At 41.7% G+C, this 11,850-nt stretch overlaps 1 protein-coding gene across 4 annotated transcripts in view; it reads left to right on the top strand.

The window, feature by feature from the left end:
* Positions 1 to 200: 200 nt before the first annotated feature.
* fam110b (family with sequence similarity 110 member B) overlaps positions 201 to 11,850 on the top strand; it is a 115,427-nt gene continuing 103,777 nt past the window's right edge. For 2 of the 4 annotated variants that reach the window (XM_043689327.1, XM_043689326.1), the window contains exon 1: positions 445 to 1,478. The gene's annotated coding sequence lies outside the window, so the exon portion shown is untranslated. Of the gene's footprint in view, positions 237 to 444; positions 1,479 to 5,489; positions 5,659 to 11,850 lie in introns of those variants that run through there. The other 2 variants (XR_006311548.1, XR_006311547.1) reach the window with 2 other exon arrangements.

Here is an 11,850-nt window from a genome sequence, read left to right as displayed (position 1 = left end):
ATAAAACATATAAGTAAGAAAGAACCCACTCTACTCACTACTGCAGACCTGCTGTAAGGCCACACTTAAAAATATTCACTTATCTGTTTCTGTGCTGTGACCTCTCCCAAATAGGTTCCTCCAAGATTAGTTGTGAATTCCACTGTTTGTTAATTTTCCCAGATGCACTCCGATGTCCAGCGATACATGAATTCAAACAGCAAAGGCAGTAACTGTGCAGGTTCACTGCTGTGTCAGTTAAGTGTGTTTTTTTTTCTCTCTATCTTCCCCGCCCCCTACTTCTCCTCTCTCCCTCTCCCTGCACTGACCTGACCATTTGTCTGTTCCTCTCTCTTTTAAAACTGCTGTTGTTTTGACTTTTATTTCCCAAAGTTCCAAAACAATGCAACAGCAAACAAAAAAGCTAATTGCTGCTCCTGGAATTCGAGGAAATCACCTCCAACACCTAAAATGCCTCAATAAAGGAGCAGCCTGTTACAGCCAGAAATTTTTCCCGTCCTCCATCATGCCACACAAATGTTTAGTTACTGTCTTTCCAGCTCTTCCTATCTAATAGTTTTGCCTTGTGGGTTCCATCAGAAGTCTCTGAACACTGTTCTCATTGACAACGTACCTATCTACAAGCCCCACTCACTTGGGTCATGATGGTCCTGTTGATGCAGATTCTTCAGAAATTCCCTTCTGTAACTCCTTTAAATATAGTGGACTCTGACAGCATTGATAATGGCAGTAGGATTTATCCAACCCACTGTCCCTTTCCCTTTCCATTTTCCATTCTCCACTCTTTCCAACAGCAAAATAAACACAGAATCACAGTCTCTGCACTACACTTGGGGACCTGCATCGAAACCAGGATCTGTTAGAAGATTTGTTTCCAAATCTTTTCCATTTGAAGAGAATCTTACTTTTTTCCTCTTCGTGTAGACCCTGTGTGTTCTAACCAACCAAACAGCAAACATTGACTGAACCAAATGCTCTGGAGATGGATTTCTATTCACCCTTCGCTTCTTAGTTATACATCTACATTACAACTTCAGGTCACACGAGCATTTTTTGGAACCATATCATATCATAATCAGGAAGCCAGTTAACCTTCTTTTTCAGAATACACCCCCCAAGCCCACTTTGATCTTAAAGGAACATCACTTGACAAGAAAATAACATGTTTCTTTAGCACATCTCTCTCATTTCTTTTCCCCACTCCCATTCTCCTTCTAAAATGTTCCTGAAATCTTACCTTTGTCAGTACTACTATCTCACTTATTTGGCCCACTATGAAGTATTGTTTGCTAATGATGTTGTGAAGTGCTTTGGAATAATTAACTATGGAAAATATGGTAAATAAATGCAATTATTATGTAAGCATGCTATAATATTTTAATAGTTCTTGTTTGTATTTTTTTTAGATCCCCTTATTCTCAAGATCTCATCAATTTACAGTGGATGCCCCTACCCAATGCCTCATTGCTGTGCCTATGGTGAGTTGGTATTATTTAACTGCAGCTTTTAATCTGTTATTTTAGGTCCAAGTTATTTATTTGTTTCACCTTCCAGCTAAATTGGGAAAGACTTGCAGGCACACTTGTCTTGGTCTGGTATTATATCTGTCATGTAATCTCCCTTTCCAATCTGCCTACCTTCTTTATACACTAAATGTCACACCTGTTACCAGTTAGGAGGTAACATTGATGAATAATTCTCAAATTGTTGCTTAACTGGTTAGCATGTTACCTGTTTTGTGTTGTCATTAATCATCATTTAGAATATTTTGAAATGCAATAATTATTGTTGAAGTAGAAGTGTACTAACAAAATGTATGTCCTTACTAGGTCCAAGCAAAACCAGAAATAGATTTAGATTTTTAGTTTTAGAGATTTTATTGTCACATTTACTCAAGTACAGAAGGGCAATAAAAAATATATAATGTCGCCACACACACTGCCATCTGAGGCACAGAGGTGCCTAGGTACAAAGTAGTAAGAGGGACAGAGTGTAAAAAGTTAGCATTACCTTCATGGAATAAGTAGAAAAACGAAGGGGTAAGATAATAGTTAGCATTAAAATCCTTAATTTTAACTGAAAAAGATAGTGGAATTAAGTTAAAAGTTCAACAGTCTTTGATGAGTCTTTCTCTTATCACGCTGTCTGGAAGACCTCAGCTGCTTGGTCTCGATACCACCACTGCAGATACTGGGGCACTTCCCTCACCACTTGTTCTTCCTGCATTGGGCTGCAATGCCAATGCTGCTGCCATTGCCTTCTCGATTTTACTCCTGGTGCCACCAGAATATGCCCGGGCAGGACCCAATTGCACACAGAGAAATCACTATGCTGGGCCGAGAGACCGGGCAGAGAGACTACCACGAGCTGCTGGGAGACCGGGCCGATAGACTGCCAAGAGACCATGTCGAGAATCCACCACGAGCTGCCAAGAGTCCACCATGAGTTGCCGAGAGACCGAGCAGAGATACTGCTACGTGCGGTTGACCGGCCGAGTGCTAAGGCCGTGGGTGAAGAAAGGAAACTCCAAGAGAGAGAAAATAGACCTGTGAGCCTTCCTTCTGTTGTAGGAAATGTTTTGGAAAGGATTGTGAGAGATAAGATTTATAATCATCTAACAAGCAACAATTTGATTTCAGATAGTCAACATGGTTTTGTCAAGGGCAGGTCATGTCTCACAAACCTCATTGAGTTTTTTGAGAAGGTGACCAAGCATGTAGATGAGGGTAGGGCAGTTGACGTGGTATACTTGGACTTCAGTAAAGCCTTTGATAAGGTTTCACATGGTAGGCTGTTGGAGAATATGTAGAGGTGTGGGATTGAGAGTGATTTAGCAGTTTGGATTAGAAACTGGCTTTCTGAAAGAAGGCAGCGAGTGGTGGTTGGTAGAAAATATTCAGCCTGGATTCCGGTTACTGGTGGTGTGCCACAAGGATCTGTTTTGGAACCACTGCTGTTTGTCATTTTTATAAATGACTTAGATGCAGGCATAGGTGGATGGATTAGTAAATTTGCAGACGACACTAAAGTTGGTGAGGTAGTGGACAGTTTGGAAGAATGTTACAGATTGCAGGGGGACTTGGATAAACTGCAGAATTGGGCTGAGAGGTGGCAAATGGAGTTCAATGCAACTAAACGTGAGGTGATTCACTTTGGGAAGAATAACAGGATGGCAGAGTACTGGGTCAATGGAAAGATTCTTGGTAGTGTGGATGTTCAGAGGGATCTTGGAGTCCATGTTTATAGATCCCTGAAAGTTGCCCCCCAGGTGGATAGTGCTGTTAAGAAGGCATATGGTGTGTTAGGTTTCATTTGTAGAGGGATTGAGTTCCAGAGCCGCAAAATCATGCTGCAACTATACAAAATGCTGGTGCGGCCACATTTGGAATATTGTGTACAGTTCTGGTCACCATATTTTGGGAAGGATGTGGAAGCATTGGAAAAGGTGCAGAGGAGATTTACCAGGACGTTGCCTGGTCTGGAGGGAAGGTCTTATGAGGAAAGGCTGAGAGACTTGGGTCTGTTCTCAATGGAAAGAAGAAGGCTAAGAGGTGATTTAATAGAGACATACAAGATGATCAGAGGATTAGATAGGGTGGACAGTGAGAGTCTTTTTCCTAGGATGATGACGTTAGCTTGTACAAGGGGGCACAACTACAAATTGAAGGGTGATCGATTTAAGTCAGATATCAGAGGCAGGTTCTTTACTCCAGAGAGTGGTATGGGCGTGGAATGCCCTACCTGTTAATGTAGTCAACTCAGCCACATTAGGGAGATTTAAACAATCCTTGGATAAGCATGTGAATGATGATGGGATAGTGTAGGGGGATGAGCTGAGAATAGTTCACAGATCAAGGGCCGAAGGGCCTGTTCTGCGCTGTATTGTTCTATGTTCTATAAGGGAGAAAGAAGTGGGCAGAGAGAATGAACTCTGGCTAAAGTGTCCTACTCTGCTGACATCTTGGAATATAGTGATACAGCCTGCAGATCTAATTCCTTCCTTTTACTTGCCACTTGAAAAGCTGGAAGCCAACACCAGAACCTTGTGGGTAAAATATACTCGGCCTATTGGTGAAACAGTAACACTGAGTAGTAAAGATAAATATAACAGAGATATGTGATATTGTCAGGTGCAGCAAGTAACAATACTCTTGTTAAAAATTTCAGTGAGTATTTTTTATCTTTGGATTGATGTGTCCAGATTAAATGATTGCTACAAGCATTCCTATGTATTTATAACTGTTACTTTAGCTATATTTTAAGCAGGCACATATGGAAGTAGCTATACTAATTTGATGGTTTCTTTTTCTTTCGACAAGATAAAATGGTAAAGCAAGCCATAACAGATTCTCCGGGAGGAAGTTCTCTTGGTGGCATGAATAGACCAACCCCATCACAATAGATAATTTTGTCATTTTTTAGGGACTGTTCCTGGTGCTTTGATGTATTAATATAGCTGTCATCTTTCCTCATATTACAATAATGAATATAGAACATAGAACATAGAAAAATACAGCGCAGTACAGGCCCTTTGGCCCTCGATGTTGCGCCGATCCAAGCCCACCTAACCTACACTAGCCCACTATCCTCCATATGCCTATCCAATGCACGTTTAAATGCCCATAATGAGGGAGAGTCCACCACTGCTACTGGCAGGGCATTCCATGAACTCACGACTCGCTGAGTAAAGAATCTACCCCTAACATCTGTCCTATACCTACCCCCCCTTAATTTAAAGCTATGCCCCCTTGTAATAGCTGAATATAGTTCATAACAAAACTATTTACTAGCTATTTTTTGGGAACACAGGGATTGTATACCTCTCTGTTTATCTATGAATCTCATGAAGTGCAGTGGTGTAGAGCAGCAGCTTGTATTGATTTTGTACCTTTTTAATGCAGTTAACATCGAAGGCACTTCACAAAAGCATAAACAGTCAAAAAAAAAGGAACACTGCATTAAAGACTAAAATCATTAGCACAGATGACCAAAAACATAATCAAAGCAAAAGCTCATACAAAGTGTTGTAAGGGAGAAGAGAATGCTGGAGAGGCTTAAGGAGGAAATTATTTTAAAACCTCGATGGGAGAGAAGCAAGTGGAAGTGGGTGCCTGAGGCCAGAATCGGAAATATTCATGGTTCACAAAAGCTAACAGGACTGAAAGAGGTGACAGATAAAGAAATAAGTAATTGGCAATGGATAGCTTTTACTGTGACTGAGAATATTAAAATGGAACAGTTGGTGGGCAGGAGCCGGTGTGGCTGATAGAACTAGGTGGTGTGCACCTAATCATCAGTCCTCAGGAGATACTGTGGCTTCAGTGAGTTGGGGTATTACCTGAAACAGTTTTTTAAACTGTATTATTTTAAGCCTAAAAGTGTGAAAGGTGGTTTTGTGTTTTCTTTATTTTTTTTGTTGAATGCTCTGGATGGGGCTTTAGAGACCTTGAGCTTTAAGCTAACTCATTCCATCTTTTGTCATTCATCAGACTGGGAAATCAGCTAATCGAACAAAGAACAAAGGAAATTTACAGCCCAGGAACAGACCCTTCGGCCCTCCAATCCTGAGCTGGTCCAAATCCAGTGTCTAAACCTATTGCCCAATTCCTAAGCATCTGTATTCCTCTGCTCCCCACCTACTCATGCATCTGTCCAGACGCACCTTAAATGAATCTATCATGCCTGCCTCTACCACCTCTGCTGGCAACGCCTTCCAGGCACCTACCACCCTCTGTGTAAAGTACTTGCTGTGTGTATCCCCCTTAAACTTCTCACCTCTCACCTTGAACACATGACCTCTTGTTATTGAATCCCTCACCCTGGGAAAAAGCTCATCTCTATCCACCCTGTCTATGCCCTTCATGATTTTGAAGACCTCAATCAGGTCCCCCGTCAATCTCCTTTTTTCTAATGAAAGCAATCCTAACCTACTCAACCTCTCTTCATAGCTAGCACCTTCCATACCAGGTAATTTCCTCGTAAACCTTCTCTGCACCCTCTCCAAAAGCATCCACATCATTTTGGTAATGTGGCACCCAGAACTGTACACAGTATTCTAAATGCGGCCAAACCAATGTCTTGTACAATTTTAACACGACCTACCAGCTCTTAAACTCAATGCCCCATCCAATGAAAGCAGGCATACCATATGCCTTCTTGACCACTCTATCCACCTGTGCAGCCACCTTCAGGGTACAATGGACCTGAACTCCCAGATCTCTCTGCTCATCAACTTTTCCCAAGGATCTTCCCTTTACAGTACAGTTCACTCTAGAATTAGACTTCCCAAAATGAGTCACCTCACATTTGCCCGGATTGAACTCCATCTGCCACTTCTCCGCCCAATTCTCCAGTCTATCTATATTCTCCTGCATTCTTTGACAGTCCCCTCTGCTTTCTGCTACTCCACCAATCTTCGTGTCATCTGCAAACTTACTGATCAGACCAGCAATGCCCTTTTCTAGATCATTTATGTATATCACATACAACAGTGGCTCCAACACTAATATCTGTGAAACAACACTACTCACTTTTCTCCATTTCGAGCAACTCCCTTCAACTACTACTCTCTGTCTCCTGTTGCTCAACCAGTTCTTTATCCACCTAGCTAGAACATCCTGAACACCATGTGACTTCACTTTCTCCATTAGTTTACCATGGGAACCTTATCAAACGCCTTACTAATGTCCATGTATATGACATCTACAAGCCTTCGTCATTTATCAACGTAGTCACTTGTTCAAAGAACTCCATTAAGTTGGTAAAGCATGATCTCCCCCATATAAAACCATGTTGCTTATCACTGATAAGCCCATTTTTTTCCAAATATAAATAGATTTTATTGCTTAGTACCTTCTCCAGCAACTTTCCCACCACTGACATCAGGCTCACTGGTCTATAGTTACCTGGAATATCCCTACTACCCTTCTTGAACAGGGAGACAACATTAGCAACTTGCCTGTCCTCCGGCACCTCACCTGTATTTAAGGATGCTATAAAGATATCTGTCAGGGCTCCAGCTATTTCCTCTCTCGCCTCACTCAGCAACCTGGATTAGATCCCATCTGGTCTTGGGGATTTGTCCACCTTAATATACTTTAGCCTACCCAACATGTCTTCCCTCCTTATGTCAACGTGATCCAGACTAATCAAAGTTCTACCTCTAATCTCAAGATTAATCATGTTCCTCTCCTCAGTGAACGCTATTGCAAAATAATCATCAAGAATCTCACCCATTTTCTCAGGTTCGACACACAACCTTCCTTCCGTATCCTCTAGTGGACCAACCCTTTCTCTAGTTACCCTCTTGCCTCTTATATGAATAAAAGGCCTTGGAATTCTCCTTATTCTGCTCATTAAAGTAATTTCATGACTCCTTTTAACCCACTTGATTCCTCGTTTAAGACTGGTTCTACTTTTCCAATATTCCTCCAGGGCCTGTTCTGTTCTTAGCTGCCTGGACCTTATGTACGCTTCCCTTTTCCTCTTGGCTAGTCGCACAATTTCTCTTTTCATCCACGGTTCACGAATCTTGCCTTTCCAATCTCTTGTTTTCAAAGGGACATGCCAAGCCTGCATTATCTTCAACCTACCTTTGAAAGCCTCCCACATATCAAATGTGGATTTTCCTTTAAATAGTTGTGTCCAGTCCACATTTCCCAACTCCTGCCTAATTTTGATATAATTGGCCTTGGTCCAGTTTTGTATTCTTCCCTTAGGATCACTCTCATCTTTGTCTACAAGTATTCTAAAACTTACAGAATTGTGGTGACTATTCCCAAAGAAATCCCCCACCACAACTTCTACCACCTGGCCTGGCTCATTCCCCAGCACCAGGTCCAATATGGCCCCTTCCTTCGTCAGACTATTGACATACTGCTCTAGAAAACTCTCCTGGACGTTGCTTTCAAATTCTGCCCCATCCAGACCTTTGACACTAAGTGTATGCCAGTCAATGGCGGGAAAATTAAACTCTTCCATCACCACCACCCTGTTGCCTCTCCATCTTTTCATAATCTGTGTACCTATTTGTTATTCTATCTCACGCTCACTGTTGGGAGCCCTGTAGTACAGCCCCAACAATGTAATTGCACCCTTCTTATTTCTCAGTTCTACCCATAATGCCTCACTGCTCAAGCCCTCCATAGTGTCCTCCTTTAGCACAGCCGTGACATCATTCCTGATTAGCAGTGCAACTCCTTTTACTTCCCTCCCTGTCCTGTCTTGAAGCATCTGTTTCCTGGAACATTTAGTTGCCAACCATTTTCTTCCTTCAACAAAGTTTCTTTATATGTTTCCACTGTAAATTCATTCTTCCATATTTACAATGTAAACTGCTTAAACAAACTTATTGTATGGTAATTGTATCCCTCTGACCAACGATGACGCCACAATGAATATCAACGTGTTTTGAAGGGATATGGTTTGATTGCTATTTGGTGGAGAATAATGGAACTTTGTAATATTGGAATTTTTGATAATGAGTTATAACCTTTCTTGGTAAATTTTGAGTGTTGAATGCTCTGTTATTAGATAAATTATTATATTGCATACATCATTTATTCATGTTCATGAGTAGTTTAAGTCTGATGCTCCAGCTTGTTCATTTAGTCTAGGTTTTAGATATTAGACACAGTGCAGACCATCGTTCGAACTTTGTTTTCATGTAAATCAATATAATTATCAAGTTGTATTAAAACCTAGATCCTGGACCATATTGCTTGTAAGGCAGAAATGACTGACATAGTATTAGTTAATGTCGTGTCTGTGTGTGTGGGGGCATATGGTACTTTTCCATCAGATCAACCGAAACATGTCTTCTGTAGGGGATTTGATTTATCCACCATGGCTGCTGAGATGTTCCGGGTGTTGCACATTCTACCAAAACAACAGGAAGGATGCAGGCGATTGACCAAATGATCTGATGTTTAAAAGCCTTTAATCCTTTTGAAATTGTCATCACATCTCATAACTCTACCTTTAGTTTGGAGGGAAACCTATTGGAAGAATTTTTTAATTGTTCATGACAGCACAACCAAACCATTTAATATTATCATAGAATTCAGATGCATGGACGCAAAAGTGGATTTTACAAATAGATAGATATATGGTACCGTAAATACTTAGAATGATGCGTTTTGAGGAAACACATCTGTAGTTCACTGGCTTCAGCATCATTTTCAAACGTATGAACTTAATCTCATAGCAAACATGAAATTAGTTTAATATTTTCCAGTTCCAGAAAAAGGTTTATATAATTTAATCAATATATTTTAACCACACAACTTTGTAGCAGCCTCCTTTTTCATTTTGTATTTGATAGGTAAGCAAGGCCATTATAGCTGCAGATTAACAACTAGTTCAAACAGGAAGGTCAATACTTGAGCAGTAATTTCTAAAAACAACTATAATAAGCATTTGTAGTCCTCATTTACGTAGTAGTTTTGGAATACTGAGAACTCGCAGCTGAGCTGAGTTCCCTTTTTATCTCTGCAAAGCAAAGACTTTCAATCCTGCACAGCTATTGACCCTTAAATCAAAATCAGAAACTGCTGGAAGAGCTGGTGGAGATGGAGCCCAGAGACAGAGAGAGTTGGGCTGTTAAATAAATGGGTGAAGGTTAACATGAGAGAATGACTAGCCGTTAATGGGGACCTTTAGTGGTTGACAATGGGTTATTTATAGTAGCTGTCCGTGTGATGACAAGGCCTGGAGTGTGGGGTTGGGGTGAGGATATGGAGAAAAAAATGCTCAGGCCCTAAAATTGTTAGATATTGTAACAAACAGCAAGGGGTTGCAGTCAGGAGTCACAACATATTACAGGAGGATAAAAATCTTCATTTAAGAAAAAATGTGGGCGGCACGGTAGCACACTGGTTAGCACTGCTGTCTCACTGCGCCAGAGACCCGGGTTCAATCCCCGCCTCAGGTGACTCTCTGTGTGGAGTTTGCACATTCTCCCCGTGTCTGCGTGGGCTTCCTTCGGGTGCTCCGGTTTCCTCCCACAATCCAAAAATGTGCACGTTAGGTGAATTGGCCATGCTAAATTGTCCGTAGTGTTAGGTGAAGGGGTAAATGTAGGGGAATGGGTGTGGGTGGGTTGCACGTCGGTGTGGACTTGTTGGGCCGAAGGTCTGTTTCCACACTGTAAGTAATCTAAATCTAAAAAGGGGAATAGGTCTGGGTGGGTTGCACCTCAGCGGGTCAGTGTGGACTTGTTGGGCCGAAGGGCCTGTTTCCACGCTGTAAGTAATCTAAACTAATATTAAGTCCAGAACGTTGCAGGGACCCCTAATAGAAAATGAGGTGCTGCTTTTCCAGCCTGCACTGAGCTTTGCTTGAGGTAGAGATATTGGTAAGACAACACAGTGATGTGTTGAAATAGCAGTAAGCAGAAGCTCAGGGTCTATTTTGTGGACGGAATGTAAGTATTTTGCAAAGTGGTTTGCCAGTCTGTGCTTTGTTTCCTCAGTGTACAGGAAAGCTATCTGAGTTCCATCTCCCCTTTTCCCACCCCATCTTCAGCATATATACCAACCTTTTTCTAGCTGCATTCATATCAGAAGAAGGGTCACTGTATACGAAACATTAACACTGCTTTCTCTCCACAGATATTGCCAGACCTGCTGAGTTTTTACAGCAATTTCTGACTTTGTTTATGATTTCCAGCATCCACAGTTCTTTGAATTTTTGACTGTTTAATCAAAATTTATTTTAATGCATCTGACAAAACAGAAGTCCTCTCGACATATTCTGCTTTCTTATCAAAGTATCATAGAACACGGAAACAGACCCTTTGGTCCAACTCATCCATGCCGACAAAGCTTCCTGAAGTAAACTGGTCCTATTTGCCTGTTATTTGGCCCATATCCCTCTAAACTGTTCCTATTCATGTATCTGTCCAAATGTCTATTATACGTTGTAATTGTACCCACCTTTACCATTTCCTCTAGCAGCTCATTCCATACACACACAGAACACTGTGAAAAAGACCTCGACTATTCACCTTAGAACATAGAACATAGAAGAATACAGCGCAGTACAGGCCCTTGGGCCCTCGATGTTGCGCCGATCCAAGCCCACCTAAACTACACTAACCCACTATCCTCCATATACCTATCCAATGCCCTCTTAAATGCCCATAAAGAGGGAGAGTTCACCACTGTTACTGGCAGGGCATTCCATGAACTAACGACTCACTGAGTGAAGAACCTACCCCTAACATCAGTCCTATATCTACCCCACCTTAATTTAAAGCTATGCCCCCTTGTAATACCCAACTGCATACGCGGGAAAAGGTCCATACTGTCTACCCTATCTAACCCCCTAATCATCTTGTACACCTCAATCAAGTCACCCCTAAACCTTCTTTTCTCTAGTGAAAACAGCCCCAAGTGCCTCAGTCTTTCCTCATACGATTTTCCTTCCATACCAGGCAACATCCTGGTAAACCTCCTCTGCACCCGTTCCAATGCCTCCACATCCTTCCTATAGTATAGCGACCAAAACTGCACACAATATTCCAGATGCGGCCGCACCAGAGTCTTATACAACTGCATCATGACCTCAGGACTCCCGAACTCAATTCCTCTACCAATAAAAGCCAGTACGCCATATGCCTCCCTCACCGCACTATTTACCTGGGTGGCAACTTTCAGAGATCTGTGTACATGGACACCAAGATCCCTCTGCTCATCCACACTACCAAGTATCCGACCATTAGCCCAGTACCCCATCGTTTTGTTATTCTTCCCAAAGTGAATCACATCACACTTAGCTACATTGAATTCCATTTGCCACCTTTCTGCCCAGCTCTGCAGCTTCTCTATATCCTGCTGTAACCTACCACAT

The sequence above is a fragment of the Chiloscyllium plagiosum genome, chromosome 4 (assembly GCF_004010195.1).
Source record: "Chiloscyllium plagiosum isolate BGI_BamShark_2017 chromosome 4, ASM401019v2, whole genome shotgun sequence".
NCBI classification, from domain to species: domain Eukaryota; kingdom Metazoa; phylum Chordata; class Chondrichthyes; order Orectolobiformes; family Hemiscylliidae; genus Chiloscyllium; species Chiloscyllium plagiosum.
The sequence above is the reverse complement of the archived record's forward strand: the minus strand, read 5'-3'. Positions and strand labels throughout refer to the sequence as shown.